The 15,782-nt window shown below is 47.5% G+C and overlaps 1 protein-coding gene across 1 annotated transcript in view; it reads left to right on the top strand.

The window, feature by feature from the left end:
- Positions 1-15,782, top strand: part of PAH (phenylalanine hydroxylase) — a 79,123-nt gene that overhangs the window by 24,539 nt on the left and 38,802 nt on the right. The gene's annotated exons all lie outside the window — the stretch shown is intronic.

Raw genomic sequence — 15,782 nt, 5'->3', positions numbered from 1 at the left:
AAGCCATCCTAGGGGATCTCTTCCCTTGCTGCCCTTGCTCTCTTGTGGCTGTAACCGAGACCAGGAAGTCCACCCTGGGTGTCTGCCCTTGCTGGTAGTGGCAGCCATGTATGCGGGCTCTGGTCACTGGTGTCTGGGGTTGTGGGGGCACTTGGAATTCCTCCTCAAATTAACCCTGTCTGCTTCCCTTCTTCTTCTACCTTCTGAGTGAGCTGCTTCCCTGATGACCTCCTTCTCTTGCTTTTCCGGCCACCTGCTCCCAACAGGAGCCTCAGGCCCTCAGGGCAAAGGGCCTGCCGGATCCTGGGGCGAGCTCTGCCTCTGCTGGGAGCAGGTGGAGGCCGGGCCAGCTGGGGCCCTGGGGTAGAAATTCAAAGCAATTGACAGGCAGGCAGGCAGCCCCTCGGGGAGGCAGGGAAGATGTACATAGATCAGCTGAAGGGCTGGCAGCCTGAACTGGAGGCTCAGAAAGCAGATGTGGAAGAGCAGTTAGGAGCCCAGACTCCGGAACCAGAACACCCACTTGGTGTGATTTGGGGCAGATTATTGATCATCATAGTTTATCACTGTATTGAATTCAAGTAAGAAGTCTCTGTCTTACAAGATTAATGAAATAACACCAGTGGTGTATTGAGGACAGCCCAGAGCACAGTTAAGGGCTTAATAGAGGTTCTCTATTCTTAGTTATCATCATTGTTATTATAAATAATGACTTGAGCACAGGAGCCACGGAAGGCTAGCCGGTACACAACGGCATTTTCAGAGGTTCTGGGAACTGGAAGATGACCTCGGAGGTCATGCAGCCCAACAGCCTCCTTAATTTTTCATCCGTTATAATCAGAGGCCACGACTTGCCTTCAGGCACAGAGCGAATCCTCTGCAGTTGTGGGCAAGAGAGGGCCGGGCACCACTCTCTGCCGGGCACCGTGCTTGGAGCTGGAGGGAGAGAGAGAGCTGGCAGGGCCTGTCCGTAGGGAGCTCACAGGCTGACGAGGGCAACTGGGCAGCTGGGTGAATGCAGAAGAGGGGTGGGTGCTGTGATGGAGACACAGCTGGTAGAATTTGGCCTCAATTCCACCTTAACTCCGAGGACCCAGCAAGTGTGAAAGTGAGGAAGCCCACGCTCTGACCTCGAGGCACCACATCATCAGTGTTGGGCTCATCAGAGGTGGAACATGACGCAGGTCTGATTCCCTGGCGGGGCCCGAAGTGGCAGGGTATTGATGTTTAACACTGGGGCGATATTTTACCTAGTGAGGAAAACACTGCTCAGACTAACCCTCCAAAACAGTGTGTGTCTCCGGACCCTTGTTTCTTTGGCTGGTTCTTCACCCCGGCCCATATTGGTTGCCCTTCCCTGGCACAGTTTCCTGACCCTTGCACCTGCTGAAAGACATGGCCCTTTGGGTTTCTGGGTTAGTTTTTGTGAACTGGAGTCTGGGCCCAGAAACAGATTTGTTTTTTTTTCTAGGGGAAACAGCCATCCCTTTGCAGAATTGTTCTTTCCATCGAACTCCACAGGAGGATTATTAGGAGAAGAAAGCATCTTCATAGATCTGAACCTTTGATTCTTTCATTCTGCAAAGTGCCCTTTCTATTGAGGGGCTCAGATCTCAGGGGTGAGTCTGACAACAGGCTGAAGGAGGGGGAGCTCTGAACCCCTCAAATCAATTGGGCTAAATCACTTTCCATTCTAGTTGTTAAACCATTCAAAAGGCCTTATGGGTGCTAGAAAATGAAAGTTTTCAGTTTCTTAATTGCTAAAGTTCCCCACCCAAAACAGCTTAAGGGAAGGCTAATTATGGTGACAAGTTAAAGAAACCCCAACCTTCTCAAATGGCTCCTGGCTGATAGGAATTTAATAGGATTTTAATCCATAGAGTCTTTTGAATACTTGAGGTCTATTCTCCTGTTCCCCTGTCTCCTGATGACCTCAAATCCTTCTTCAACCCAACATGAAAGAGTGTTAATATCTTCCATCGATTAGTCTACTAATCCTTTTACCTTTCTCTTTAAATCTTTCGCATGACATTACATTTAGCTGGGGGGGGATGTAAAATTCCTACATGGAGCCAGATTGCAGCCAGGAGAAGCAGATGGACAAAATGTCTTGGCTAGACAGAGGTGTAGGATTGTCACCTTTCGAGAAATTTATCTGTTTGTAGTTATTTTCCAAGAGCAATTGGACTTGAGAGTTATTTTCCAAGAGCAGTTGGGTAGATTTTGCTCAAATTGGGGTGATTATAAGGGTCTTGGTGTGGAAACAAAGCATGTCCAGATTTCCAGGACAACTGTATTTTCTGTGGGGAGTAGAAAGGCTATTTATTTACTTATTCATCTATCTACTACCTGTCTAGCCTGGAGGTGCTTATGATTTTGTCTTTTTTATTTGGATTAATTCCTGAAGCCATGATTTAGGTGGAAAAATTATTGCAGAAGACAAAATAACATTATATTTATTCTCTCCTTCTTATACATTATATTTATTTCCTCCCTGTTATATGCCCCTCTCCCTTCCCAGCCCGCTTGAGTTTTTCTCTTTTCTACTTCAACATCACTGCTCTGAAAGGCAGTGTCATGATAAGGCTGAAGTTTCAGATCCGTCATGGGAGGAAGAAGGGTAGGGTTCCTTGGAGGAGTCTGAATAGCCCCTGGGATTGTGGGCAAAATTGTACACGTGCACCTGCTTGCATATATTTTAGGAGAGAGGATTTTCAATGGGGTCATAGTTCTCAAAGAGTTGAGATCCTGTAGAGAGAAGCTGCTTAGGGCAGGAGGGGAGTCCAGATGGTCAGGATATTTCCCCATTTCTACCACCTGCTCCTGCCTTTCCCCTGGCTCTTCCTCTGCTCTACGCATCCATTTCCATCATCTTCCCTTTATCCCCCTCTCACTGTTGAACCTCCTCCCTGGCATTTCACTTGGCCCCACATGTGTCTCAGGGCTGGAGATGCTCGTGGACCTGGGTCTGCAGGAGACCTGGGATCTACATGTTCATAAAGACATACAGGATTGATTGACATCCTTTTCCAGTCTACCTGGATGCTTGCTACTGTGGCAACATTGCTCTAAGTCCTCTGGCAGCTGGGGATGGGACTTTTGTTTCAGTAGCCTGCCTCATCGCGACAAAGCATGCCCACAGCTAAGAGGACAAACCTGTTTGAAGAGGTGGCAGCAACCCTGAAGCTGGAGGCTGGCCTAGGGCTTGCCCTCTTGCAAGCTGTCAGAAGCATGTCTGTTCACTGGTGAGGGAAGATCCTCAGTAAATGCGGTTTCTGAGGCCAGTCTGCTTCCCAGGTTCCAGGGCTTCAAGCTGAGGAATATCATAAGATTATAAGCAGGCTTTCATTCTAACAGGAATTCCTTATTTGCGGGCCAAATCCAAAATATTTTCCCCTTAGGTTGTCTCACTGAAGCTTTGCAACTCAACTGGCCAGAGTAAGCAGATAATGTGATTTTTATCCTCCATATTAGGAAATGAGGCAGAGGGACACTTGAATGGCAGTGTGCATTTTGGAGTCTTCATTTTTCCGGTTCAATTCCTGGGCTGTAGTTTTTTGGCCAAGTTGCTCGCCCTCTATAGGCCTAGTTTTTCTTGTCTGTAAAACAAAGATATCTGTGTGTCAATGCAGTTGTGTAAATTCTGTGATATGATTGTACAATGTGCCTGACATAAAGGATCCACGCAAAAAGGTCAGGAAACTCATGCCTAGTCTTTTTGAAGGGTACGCAATAATCTCATGGTGGAGACAGAGTCAGAATCTCCAAAGTCCTGATCTTTGATAAAGAAAGACTACCATGATGTGCTATTTGGATCAATCCAAAAGATGGTGAAGATTACAAAGAATTAGACTGAGAACACCCTTTCTCTCTGTACAGATGTGTTCCCTCAATTGAAGGAGGTGATAAGAGAATATGAAATGCTTATAACGAAATGTCAATTTGCCATTGATGCTGAGTTGAGGGGGCAGCATAGTAAGTAAAAAAGAGCAACTACTTGAAAAGAGTCAAGAGCTAGGATGTGAATTCCTATTCTGTACAATGGCAGCTAGGCTTGAATCCCATCTGACTTCCTGCCAGCTGGGAGACCTCATTACCTCTCCTTCCTCATCTGTAGAATAGAGCTGAGATCCACTCTGTCACTTTCTGGGTCTTACAGGGGCATCATGCAAGATACTCAGTATATTAGGATGTTTGATGGATTGAGTTGAACTTGCTTGAGTTGAAGAGGCCCCTTGATCTTAGATATCCTTAAGCCTCAGTGAGGGGGGAGCTTTGTGGTTTGTTGCTGTTCAGATACCAAGTCGTGTATGACCCTTTGCAACCCCATGGACTGTAGCCTGCCAGTCTCCTCTGTCCTTGGGATTCCACAGCAGTACTGGATTTCTTTCTCCAGGGGATCTTCCTGTCCCAGAGATGGAACCCATGTCTCCTGCATTGGCAGGCAGATTCTTTACCATTGGTCCACCAGGGACGCAACCACAGCTTTGTATCAGGCTATTTGCTACCACCAGCTCCTTGGGGTGGACACTCACCACCAGGCTAATAACAAATAGGGAGTTGGTGGCAGCCACTCCTTCACTGGGATAGCCCCACCCAGAAGCCAGGGAGTCAACTTGCCTCGTGGGATGATGTGAGGGCCCCTGGGAATGATCTCTTATCCACAAAGATGACTTCCTGTGGACACAGCTTGGATGTTTGATACTATCCATGTGACTCTGTGTTATAACTGGAAATAGCACTGGTCTAGGAGATGGAAGGCCAGCTTCACATTCAGACTTCCTGCTTCTTCCCGGGAATGATCTCTTATCCACAAAGATGACTTCCTGTGGACACAGCTTGGATGTTTGATACTATCCATGTGACTCTGTGTTATAACTGGAAATAGCACTGGTCTAGGAGATGGAAGGCCAGCTTCACATTCAGACTTCCTGCTTCTTCCCGGGAATGATCTCTTATCCACAAAGATGACTTCCTGTGGACACAGCTTGGATGTTTGATACTATCCATGTGACTCTGTGTTATAACTGGAAATAGCACTGGTCTAGGAGATGGAAGGCCAGCTTCACATTCAGACTTCCTGCTTCTTCCCGGGAATGATCTCTTATCCACAAAGATGACTTCCTGTGGACACAGCTTGGATGTTTGATACTATCCATGTGACTCTGTGTTATAACTGGAAATAGCACTGGTCTAGGAGATGGAAGGCCAGCTTCACATTCAGACTTCCTGCTTCTTCCTCTTTGTTCTTCCTTTCTTCCCTCCTTTCCTTTTTTTCCTCCTTCTTCCTCATCATTCTGACAACATTCATTACCAAAAGCAGTAGCCTTTTCTTTGTCATCTTCCTCTTTGAAATATTTGTAATGTTTGACAGCATTTTTCTCCCTGGAATTCTCTTTCTCCTTCGTATTTGCTAAATCACATGGCTCTTTCTTATTAAAATCCTGACAATTGGGGTTTTCTTCCTTTTCCTTTTACATCTTCTCCAAAACCAGAGTCTGCTTTACCGCCCTCTTGTCGTTCATTCACATTTATGCCCTAATTCAGTGGATCGTCCATCCATACAACTCATGTATATTGAATACCCATTCAGCGGCAGCCACATAGAGGGATGCATTAGGGAAAATCAGTCACATGGTGTCTTGACTCATGTGTCTTATGGTCTAGGAGGTTGCTGTTCGGCCATGTCTGTGTAGGGATAGGGGAGTGGGTGTGTGCTGGGCACACCAAGGATCTACACCAAGGTGTGTCTTGGGCATGGTGGGGAGAGGGGAGCAGGGGTTGGGCAGGGGCTCCTGTGGGGCTTTCAATGCATTCTGTTTGAGCCAATGTAGGTTGACCATAACTCCAGGGTCAGTTCAGTTCAGTTCAGTCACTCAGTTGTGTCCGACTCTTTGCAACTCCATGAATCACAGCACACCAGGCCTCCCTGTCCATCACCAACTCCCAGAGATTACTCAAACTCATGTCCATTGAGTCAGCGATGCCATCCAGCCATCTCATCCTCTGTCATCCCCTTCTCCTCCTGCCCCCAGTCCCTCCCAGCATCAGGGTCTTTTCTAATGAGTCAACTCTTCACATGAGGTGGCCAAAGTACTGGAGTTTCATCTTCAACATCAGTCCTTCCAGTGAACACCCAGGACTGATCTCCTTTAGGATGGACTGGTTGGATCTCCCTGCAGTCCAAGGGACTCTCAAGAGTCTTCTCCAACACCACAGTTCAAAAACATCAATTCTTCGGTGCTCAGCTTTCTTCACAGTCCAACTCTTACATCCATACATGACTACTGGAAAAACCATAGCCTTGACTAGACGGACCTTTGTTGGCAAAGTAATGTGTCTGCTTTTTAATATGCTATCTAGGTTGGTCATAACTTTCCTTCTAAGGAGTAAGCGTCTTTTAATTTCATGGCTGCAGTCACCATCCACAGTGATTCTGGAGCCCTCAAAAATAAAGTCTGACACTGTTTCCACTGTGTCCCCATCTAATTCCCATGAGGTGATGGGACCAGATGCCATGATCTTAGTTTTCTGAGTGTTGAGCTTTAAGCCAACTTTTTCACCAGGGTCAAGTGAGTGGTATCAGATCTCACTACAATGTGGAATTCAGTGTTTGGGAACATAGTGAACATCCCCATCAATAAGTAAGTTAATAAGATAAGTGACATCTTAAAATGGCTGTTGGGAGGATAGCTCCAGTTTAGCTTGGTGATTCGAATACATGCCCTTTTCTTTGTTCATCATTTCACTGGCATCTCTCACTCATTCCATCCATTTATTCATTTTGACACCTTTTCAGTCTTTACTTCCGGGTAGATGCCTTTTATTCCCCTGGTTTCATTCTCATTTTGATACGTGGATGGAGGGATTGCACGCTTTGTCCGGCCTGTCATTGATAAGTGAGCCCTGCCTCCACCATGCTTCTGTTTGGTCCAGGAGGAGGGAACTGGCTTGGCACCGTCTTCCACATTTGGCTCACCCATTCTTTCCAAGACCTTCACAGAGAGTGTTCCTTCTTCAGAAAGAAAATGGGAGCTCCTTAAAGGAGAAACCTAATGCCCTCAAAGGCATTCATCCTTCAGGAGGTGGACACACCAGCCCTGTTGGGGTCAGTTCGGCGAAGGCTTCTCTGCTGGGCTGGAGGCCATGGCCTCAGAAAAGACATCCAGGAGTCTCAGTAGTGGGGGAAGTGAACACCCTTCTATTTTGGGCCTTGGAAGCCGAGGATTTATTGCTCTCCCTGAGACAGGCTGGAGGCAGAAGTCTGGGGCAAGCCTGGGTGCCTTGCTGGCTACACCCTGGGGCTGGTGAGCATCTGGTGGAGGGAGGGGGTCAGATGGGATTCAACCTGCACCTTGAACTGCTATAAATCTTCCTGGACAGGAAGCAGGCTCCAGCCAGGCTTGTGGGGGGCAGGGTGGTGGTGTTGGTGGCGGTGATGCTTTTTGCTCAGGAGCACCCCTGAGCCAGCCACCCCTCGGCGTCCAGGCTGAGCAGTTGACCCCGACTTAATGAGACTACAACGTGGGTGTCCAGGGCCAGCTATCCCATGGGCTGCTTCCCTTGGAGCCAAATCAATATTTATTAATGATCTGCCCCCCTCACCCCACCCCCGGATGCCTCTGGCTTCACAGAGGCCCCTCTGTTGCACCAGCCTGCCGGAGCCATTCATTAACTGCTGAGCCCGCCGCCCGTGCGGCTGTGGAAGGGCTCACAGAGGCCAGCCCACCGCGGAGGTATTTGCAAAGGTCATTAATGAGCTAATCTGATTTCACTTTTCCAAACAGAAGCCTGGGTCGCTGGGGTCAGTCTCTATTCCCAGCTTTGTAAGTCTGGTTGGGAGGGGAGAGGCCTGTAGCCATCACTGAAGAAGAGAAAGGGAATAGGAAGGGATCTTGGAGGAACCTAGACCTTGCATGTTATAAAGCTACCACGTCTAAAGCCAGGGTGCCTGATGGAAGGTGGAGAGGACCTGGGGCTGTCCTAAAGATTTTCTATCAGCCCCTCTAAATTCCTGCCTTAGTTTGTCATTTCCTCCCCGTCTCTAGATGGGAGAACAGAAATCTAAAATCAAGGGTCCCCCACCCCCACTTTATTCTAAGCCAGCCCGGTGGTTCAGTTGATTCCAGCCCCGCCGGCTCTGCAATCCTGAACAAGAGTCACCTCATCTCTCTGACCTTCTGTGTGCTCCATTAATAATGCAAAAATAATCCTGTCTATCCCCCAGGGCTTCCCTGGTGGCTCAGATGGTCAAGAATCTGCCTGCAGTGCAGGAAACCTGGGTTCTATCCCTGAGTTGGGAAGATCCCCTGGAGTAGGAAATAGCAACCCAGTCCAGTATTCTTGCCTGGAGAATTTCATGGACAGAAGGGCCTGGCAGTTATAGTCCATGGGGTCGCAAAGAGCTGGACACGACTGAGTGACTAACACACACGCCTTCCAGGGTGACTCTGAGAGTTAAAACAGACAGCGGAAGTCAAATGCTTAGCACAGCATTTGGTGGCTGGGAAGCTCTCAAAAAGTGTAACTTTAAAGGAAAAAAGCAGTTACTGTAACCTTGGGACTGGGAAAATTGGAAGAACCCAGAAGTTGACAATGGGGACATGGGTAAGTGTCCTATCCTGGCCAGCAGTGACCTGCGGGACCTTACTTAACCAGATAAGTGTGTTCTGAGCCTTTTCTGAATGATGCTGGGGCTCAGAAGCTACCAGAAGCCCCTGAACTTGGGTGAGGGCCCCACAGCCTCACAGTACCGCCTGGGTCTCTCTGACAGTCTCTCCCCTGGAGCTTGTTAAGCTGCTTCAACCTTTGTCTTCTCTTTGCCAAGACTTAACACCTGGGGGATTCCTGGTGGCTCAGATGGTAAAGAGTCTGCCTGCAGTGTGGGAGACCTGGGTTTGATCCCTGAATCGGGAAGATCACCTGGAGAAGGACATGGCAACTCACTCCAGTTTTCTTGCCTGGAACATCCCATGGATGGAAGGCTATAGTCCATCAGGTCGCAGAATCGGACACAACTAAGCAACTTCACTTTGCTCAGACTTGAATCCTTTGAGTCTTTGCAGCCCTCTCAAGTTCTCTGATTTTTTTTTCCCCACCAAGAGGCCTGAACCAAGCCATGTGGCCCAAGTACAGAGGGCTTTGCTTTTGGAGGAGAGGAAAAGAGAAAAGGAGAAAAGAGAAAAGAAAGAGAGGAGAGGAAGAGAAATCAGCCAAAGTGAAAGTAAGCTGGTTCTGCTGCCCTCTGGCGTTCAGCTGGAAGCTGACCAGCACGCCCAGCCCTGAACCCGGTGGGGACAAAGAACCTTGTCTCTGGAGCAGAGCCTTGTTTCTTTGGGAAATGGTAGGGTCAGGCATTTGGGGAGCTGAAGAAACACAGTAACTGTGCTTCTGAGAACAAATGAGGCTGACACATCGATTGACTTGAAGTGTATTTTCATGTGTCCCCTAGCCAGCATTAGCCCTCCACATAGGCATATGAAGCCCCAAAAGGATCGCAGCAGCTGTGAATCCAACACCCCACGTTTTATGCAGGGGGAAGCTGAGCCCAGGGTCAGAAAACCTGTTAACATCAGGGCAGAGCCTGTCGGAGAAGGTGCTTCTGACTCCAGCCTCCCTTCTCTCCTCCTGTTCCCTCCCCTCCTCCCCGCCCTTCTCCCCTCATTCCTTTTCCTTCTTCCTCATCACTGCTGAGCTTTTCCCATCCTAGTGGTTAATGCCAATGGAACACTTACTGTGGCCAGTCGCTCTGCTAAAACGTGTCCCATTTCCTATAGCATTTAACATAAGTGTGTGCGTGCTCAGTTGTGGCCGATTCTGAGACCCCAAGGACTGTAGCCCGCCAGGCTGCTCTGTCCATGGGATTTCCCAGGCAGGAATACTGGAGAGGGTGGCCATTGCCTCCTCCAGGGCGTCTGCTGACCCAGGGATTGAATCTAAGGCTCCTGCACTGGCAGGCGGATTCTTTACCACTGAACCACCTTAACGTGTGTAATGATGCAATAATATGGAAAGACAGTTTTAATTCATTTTGTGGTTAAAGAACCTAAGGCTCTGAGAGATAAAATGCTTGCTCAGTTACACAACAGAGTAAGTGGACGGATTCCTAGCCTCGCTGGAAGACTTTATGCTCTGCTCCCTGTATTATATTAAGGGCAGAGTAAAAACAAAAGCAAAGTCCCCGGAGTTTGTAGCGGGACAGTCCTAGTACAGACGTTCCTCGTCTATCGTGCTTTGCTTTACCATGCTTCACAGGTGCTGTATTTTTCACAAATGGCAAGTTTGTGGAAGCCCTGTATGGAGCAAGTCTATAGGCTTCATTTTTCCAACAGCGTTTGCTCGCTTCCTGTCTCTGTATCCTACGCTGGTAGTTCTCACAGTATTTCAGCCTTCTCATGATTTTATTGGTCATGGTGATCTGAGATCAGCGATGTTACTACTATGACTTGCTGAAGGCTCAGATGATACTTAGCAGTTTTAGCAAATAAATATTTTTTAATTAAGATATATACATTGCTTTTTCAGAGGTAGCACTATTGCACACTTCCTAGATTACAGCATAGTATAAAAACACAACCTATAAAGGTCCTGGGAAACCTCGGAGTTCATACTCTCTTTCTCGTGGTGATCTGGAGCCAAAGCCCCAGTATTCCCAACACGCATGAGTGCTCAGTGACTGCAGTTGTGTCCAACTCTTCGCAAACCTATGGACTGTAGCCCGCCAGGCTCCTCTGCCCATGGGATTCTCCAGGCAAGAATACAGAAGTGGGTTGCCATGCCCTCCTCCAGGGGATCTTCCTGATCTAGGGATCGAACCCACATCTCCTGCATCTCCTGCATTGCAGACGGATTCTTTACTACTGAGCCATCAGGGAATCCCTATTTCCAACATGAATCTGTATTTATTATGTGCCAGACTCTGTTCTCAACAGATCACACATATTAACTCTTTTAAACTTATGTGTTCCTATAAAGTGGTACTTTATTATCCCCACTTTACCAGTAGGAAGACTAAAGCAGGGTTAATTATTTGTCCTGGGTGCCCCAGAGACCACATTCAAGCCTAGGTTGTCTGCCTGTGTAATCAGGGCCTTAACCATAGCTAGATTGTCTCCTCCTGAGAAACGGGGGCGCTGCTCTGGGCTGGGGACAAACTCTGGCTATTCCAGTCCCCTTGAGCCATGGCAAAGTCACGTCATGTCTCTTTGACCTTCGCCCTGGGGTCTGGAGCCGTGAGATATTATATAAAATAGTATCCTGTTCCTTTTCTATTCCGTGGCACTGCTTTTTTTCTTCTTCAGGGACTTCCTGGCATTGTTATATGTTTAAATTTATTTATAGCTTATTCCTTGTCTCTCTCTCAGATGTAAGCCCCACAGGAGTGAAGAATCCACTGTGTTCGCTCCTCAGCCTCCAGAGCCTGGTAGTGTAAGTGCTCAACACGTAGTCATGAAAACTCCTTTGGCAGGGCTAAGGGTCCCCCAAGTCAGAAGATGGTGCAGTGAGGAAAGGCTGGCTTGCTGTATCTCCAAGGGCAGCTCTTATTGCCAGAATTATGGATAAATTTCTGGCGAAACAGAGGCTGTGAATGAGCAGGGACAGGCAGCCTTGGGAGAGAAGTGACAGGGCAGCGACACACTCGAGAAGCAGCCAGGGTCTTAGAGGGTCTCAGAGGAGCCTCAGGGCTCCTGAGTCCTGACCGACTACAATAGGGCGTCCTTCCTCATGCCCTCCCAGACCCGTGGAGGGAACAGGCCCCATTTTCAGTGCTGACAACAGAGATCCTTCATGCAAGGCCCTGGATTCAAGGAGAAAGAAAAGCCTGGAGAGAATTCAAGTGACAAAGTGGGAAGTCAGGTCTCACCTTCAGTGAGCTGAATGCGGGGCTGAGTCACCCCAGACTCCAAAGTCTAGCATCTGGGACAGCGGGGGTCTGTGGAGGGGCTTATCCTCCCTGCCCGTTGGTTTCCTCTTCTGAAAATGGGGGTGATAATAACACCAGCCTCATGGGGCTGGTATGAGAATTGGGTGAGGAAGGGTATGTAGTGTTTAGGACAGCGCCCGGCACAGAACAAGAGCTCTGAGTCTTAGCTGGAATGACTACCGCAACGTCTGTTCCTATTATTACTGTTGAAGGGGTCCACCTTGAGAAGTTGGCTGGGCTTGGGGGCGTGTAGACCTCCAGGTGGGACCCTGTAAAGAAAACCAAGCAGTCAGGCTCCAGAGCCAGCCCCTCTCCCAACTGCTGTGCTCCCCACCCCCCTACCTGGCAGGAGGGGTTTTGTGGTCCAGACCTGAGACCACAACATCATCCAGGCCCAGGTTTGAATCTTGAATCCACTGTTTCCTAGCAGTGTGTGTATTTGGGTTTATCGCTTAACCTCTCTGTATCCTGGTTTTCTCATTTTCAATATGGGGAGACCAATAGTATCCCAGGCTTCCCTTGTGGCTCAGACAATAAAGAATCCACCTGCAATGCAAGGTTCGATCCCTGGGTCAGGAAGATCCCCTGGAGAAGGGAATGACAACCCTCTCCAGTATTCTTGCCTGGAGAATTCCATGGACAGGGGAGCCTGGCGGCCTATAGTCCATGGGGTCTCAAAGAATTGGACACAACTGAACAATTAACATACACACAATCAGTTCAGTCAGTTTAGTTGCTCAGTCATGTCTGACTCTTTGTGACCCCATGGACTGCAGCATGCCAGGCCTCCTTGTCTATCACCAACTCCCGGAGCTTACTTAAACTCATGTCCATTGAGTCAGTGATGCCTTCCAACCATCTCATCCTCTCTTGTTCCCTTCTCCTCCACCTTCAATCTTTCCCAGCATCAGGGTCTTTTCAAATGAGTCAGTTCTTTGCATCAGGTGGCCAAAGGATTGGAGTTTCAACTTAAGCATCAGTCTTTCCAATGAATATTCAGGACTGAATTCCTTTAGGATGGACTGGTTGGATCTCCTTGCAGTCCAAGGGACTCTCAGGAGGCCTCTCCAACACTACAGTTCAAAAGTATCAATTCTTCAGTGCTCAGCTTTCTTTATCATCCAACTCTCACATCCATACATGACTACTGGAAAAACCATAGCTTTGACTAGATGGTCCTTTGTGGGCAAAGTAATATCTCTGCTTTTTAATATGCTGTCTAGGTTGGTCATAACTTTTCTTCCAAGGAGTTAGCATGTTTTAATTTCATGGCTGCAGTCACCATCTGCAGTGATTTTGGAGCCCCCAAAATTAAAGTCTGTCACTGTTTCCATTATTTCCCCATCTATTTGTCATGAAGTGATGGGACCGGATGCCATGATCTTAGTTTTCTGAATGTTGAGTTTTAAGCCAACTTTTTCACTTTCCTCTTTCACTTTCATCAAGAGACTCTTTAGTTCTTTGCTTTCTGCCATAAGGGTGGTGTCATCTGCATATCTGAGGTTAGTGATATTTCTCCTGGCAATCTTGATTCCAGCTTGTGCTTCATCCAGTCCAGTATTTTTCATGATGTACTCTGCATATAAGTTAAATAAGCAGGGTGACAATATACAGCCTTGACATACTCCTTTCCCGATTTGGAACCAGTCCGTTGTCCCATGTCCAGTTCTAACTGTTGCTTCCTGACCTGCATACAGGTTTCTCAAGAGGCAGGTCAGGTAGTCTGGTATTTCCATCTCTTAAAGAGTTTTCCACAGTTTGTTGTGATCCATACAGGGCTTTGGCATAGTCAATAAAGCAGAAGGAGATGTTTTTTCTGGGACTCTCCTGCTTTTTCGATGATCCAACTCATCAAATAGTACCCACACATAAATAGTACCCACACCAATAATACACACACACAATAGTACCCACCAATAGTACAAATACTAAGTAAATTATTTGGAATGATACTCAGTGTTATTTAGCTTTTATTACTAACACAGGAGGAAGAAAGATTAGCATCTTAGATCTATGGAAAGAAGGCTGTTAAGTGGACCTTTATTACTTGCGTTCACATAATCATCTTGTAGAATCATCAGATAGAATGCAGCTGTTTCCTGTCTGATGCTCTAATGTGTATACCATGGGTGACAGTTCCCCAGTATGACCACTAGATGGCATGCATGTTCTTTCCTGCCTGACGAGCAAAGCCAGACAGAAACATGTAAGCAGTGGAAAGCTACCTTTTATCATCCTGCCGCTGGGCTGCATCCTATGCCTACGTTCTCATTTACTCCTCACAGCCTCACAGCAGTCCCCAGATTAAAGGACATATTTCACCAAAAATGCTAAGGACAATTCCTGGCATATGATAAAACCTCAAAATATGTTTACGATGCTTCCTATTGTTGCTGCTATTTTTACGGAGTTGGGACTAAGACACAGAGAAGGTGAGTAGGCAGCTGGAGCCTGGGTTCTAAAAGGCAGACCCAACTGGCTGCAAGTTTAGCATCTTTTCCCCTAAAATTTCCTCCCTCCTTTCCCTCTCTGCACATAGAACTACAGTGCAGTCTGGTTGCTAAGTTCATGGAACTTACAGTGCAAAATGTCCTCATCTCTGTTCATTCATTCCTGGGACAGTTCCACTCTCGGTGTGCCGTCTTTCTTGAAGGCCACAGAGATCTGGGTGCTCCCACCTGCTCTGCAGGACCCAGTCACGTGGGTCACGCCATTCAGACGCCACCTTCTCTCCTACTGTACTGCTACTGCTTCAGAGCAAGCCTGTGGGTTTTAGGTACTGCAGAGCATCGTCAAATCCCAAACTGCTGGGTGGTGTTTATTCCATGTCACCATGGCTGTGACATCAAAAGATTTTGCAAGGTTTCCTGGAGGCCCTTGGGAGGGAGATACATGAAAGGAAGATGGGTCGCAAGAGGAGGGTTCTTGGGCTTACTGGTGCTTACAATAGAACAGGCTTTCCAGGTGGTGCTGAAAGAAGGTGAAAGTGAGAGCTGCTCAGCGGTGTCCGACTCTTTCTGACCCCATGGACTGTACAGTCCATGGAACTCTCCAGGCCAGAATACTGGAATGGGTAGCCTTTCCCTTCTCTAGGGGATCTTCCCAACCCAGGGATCGAACCCAGTTCTCCTGCAGTGCAGGCGGATTCTTTATCAGCTGAGCCACAAGGGAAGCCCAAGAATACTGCAGTGGGTAGCCTATCCCTTCTCCAGTGGATCTTTCTGACCCAGGAATTGAACTGGGGTCTCCTGCATTGCAGGTGATTCTTTACCAGCTATCAGAGAAGCCTGGTGGTAAAGAACCCACTTGCCAATGCAGGAGACATAAGAGATGTGGTTTCAATCCCTGGGTTGGGAAGATCCCCTAGAGGAGGGCATGGCAACCCACTCCAGTATTCTTGCCTGGAGAATCCCATGGACAGAGGAGCCTGGTGGGCTAAAGTCCATAGGGTTGCAAAGAGTCAGACATGATTGAAGCAACGTGGCATGCATAGAATGCCTATTCCAAAATATATCTGGAGTATACATCACATGAAATAGTCTGCTGCTAAAGTAAACCATCAAATACCACTCCACTGTGCCGTGACAAGAGATGAATTTTGAGATCATTCAGAGAAAATATCCAGGAAAGGAAATAGTTGAGGGAACATGTTTTAAGTGAAATAAGTGAGGCAGAAAAAAAAATACATACTGAATGGTATCACTTATATGTAGAATCTTCAAAAAGAGAGGAATAAAAAGATAAACTCATAGAAGCATAAGGTAGGTAACTGGTTACCAGGGGCTTAATGGTGGGGAAATAGGGACAGGCTGGTAAAAGGGTACAAACTTTTCAGCTATAAGATGAATGAGGTTTGAGA

The sequence above is a fragment of the Cervus canadensis genome, chromosome 21, assembly GCF_019320065.1.
Source record: "Cervus canadensis isolate Bull #8, Minnesota chromosome 21, ASM1932006v1, whole genome shotgun sequence".
Taxonomy (NCBI): Eukaryota; Metazoa; Chordata; class Mammalia; order Artiodactyla; family Cervidae; genus Cervus; species Cervus canadensis.
This window is presented reverse-complemented; position numbering and strand designations above follow the sequence as displayed.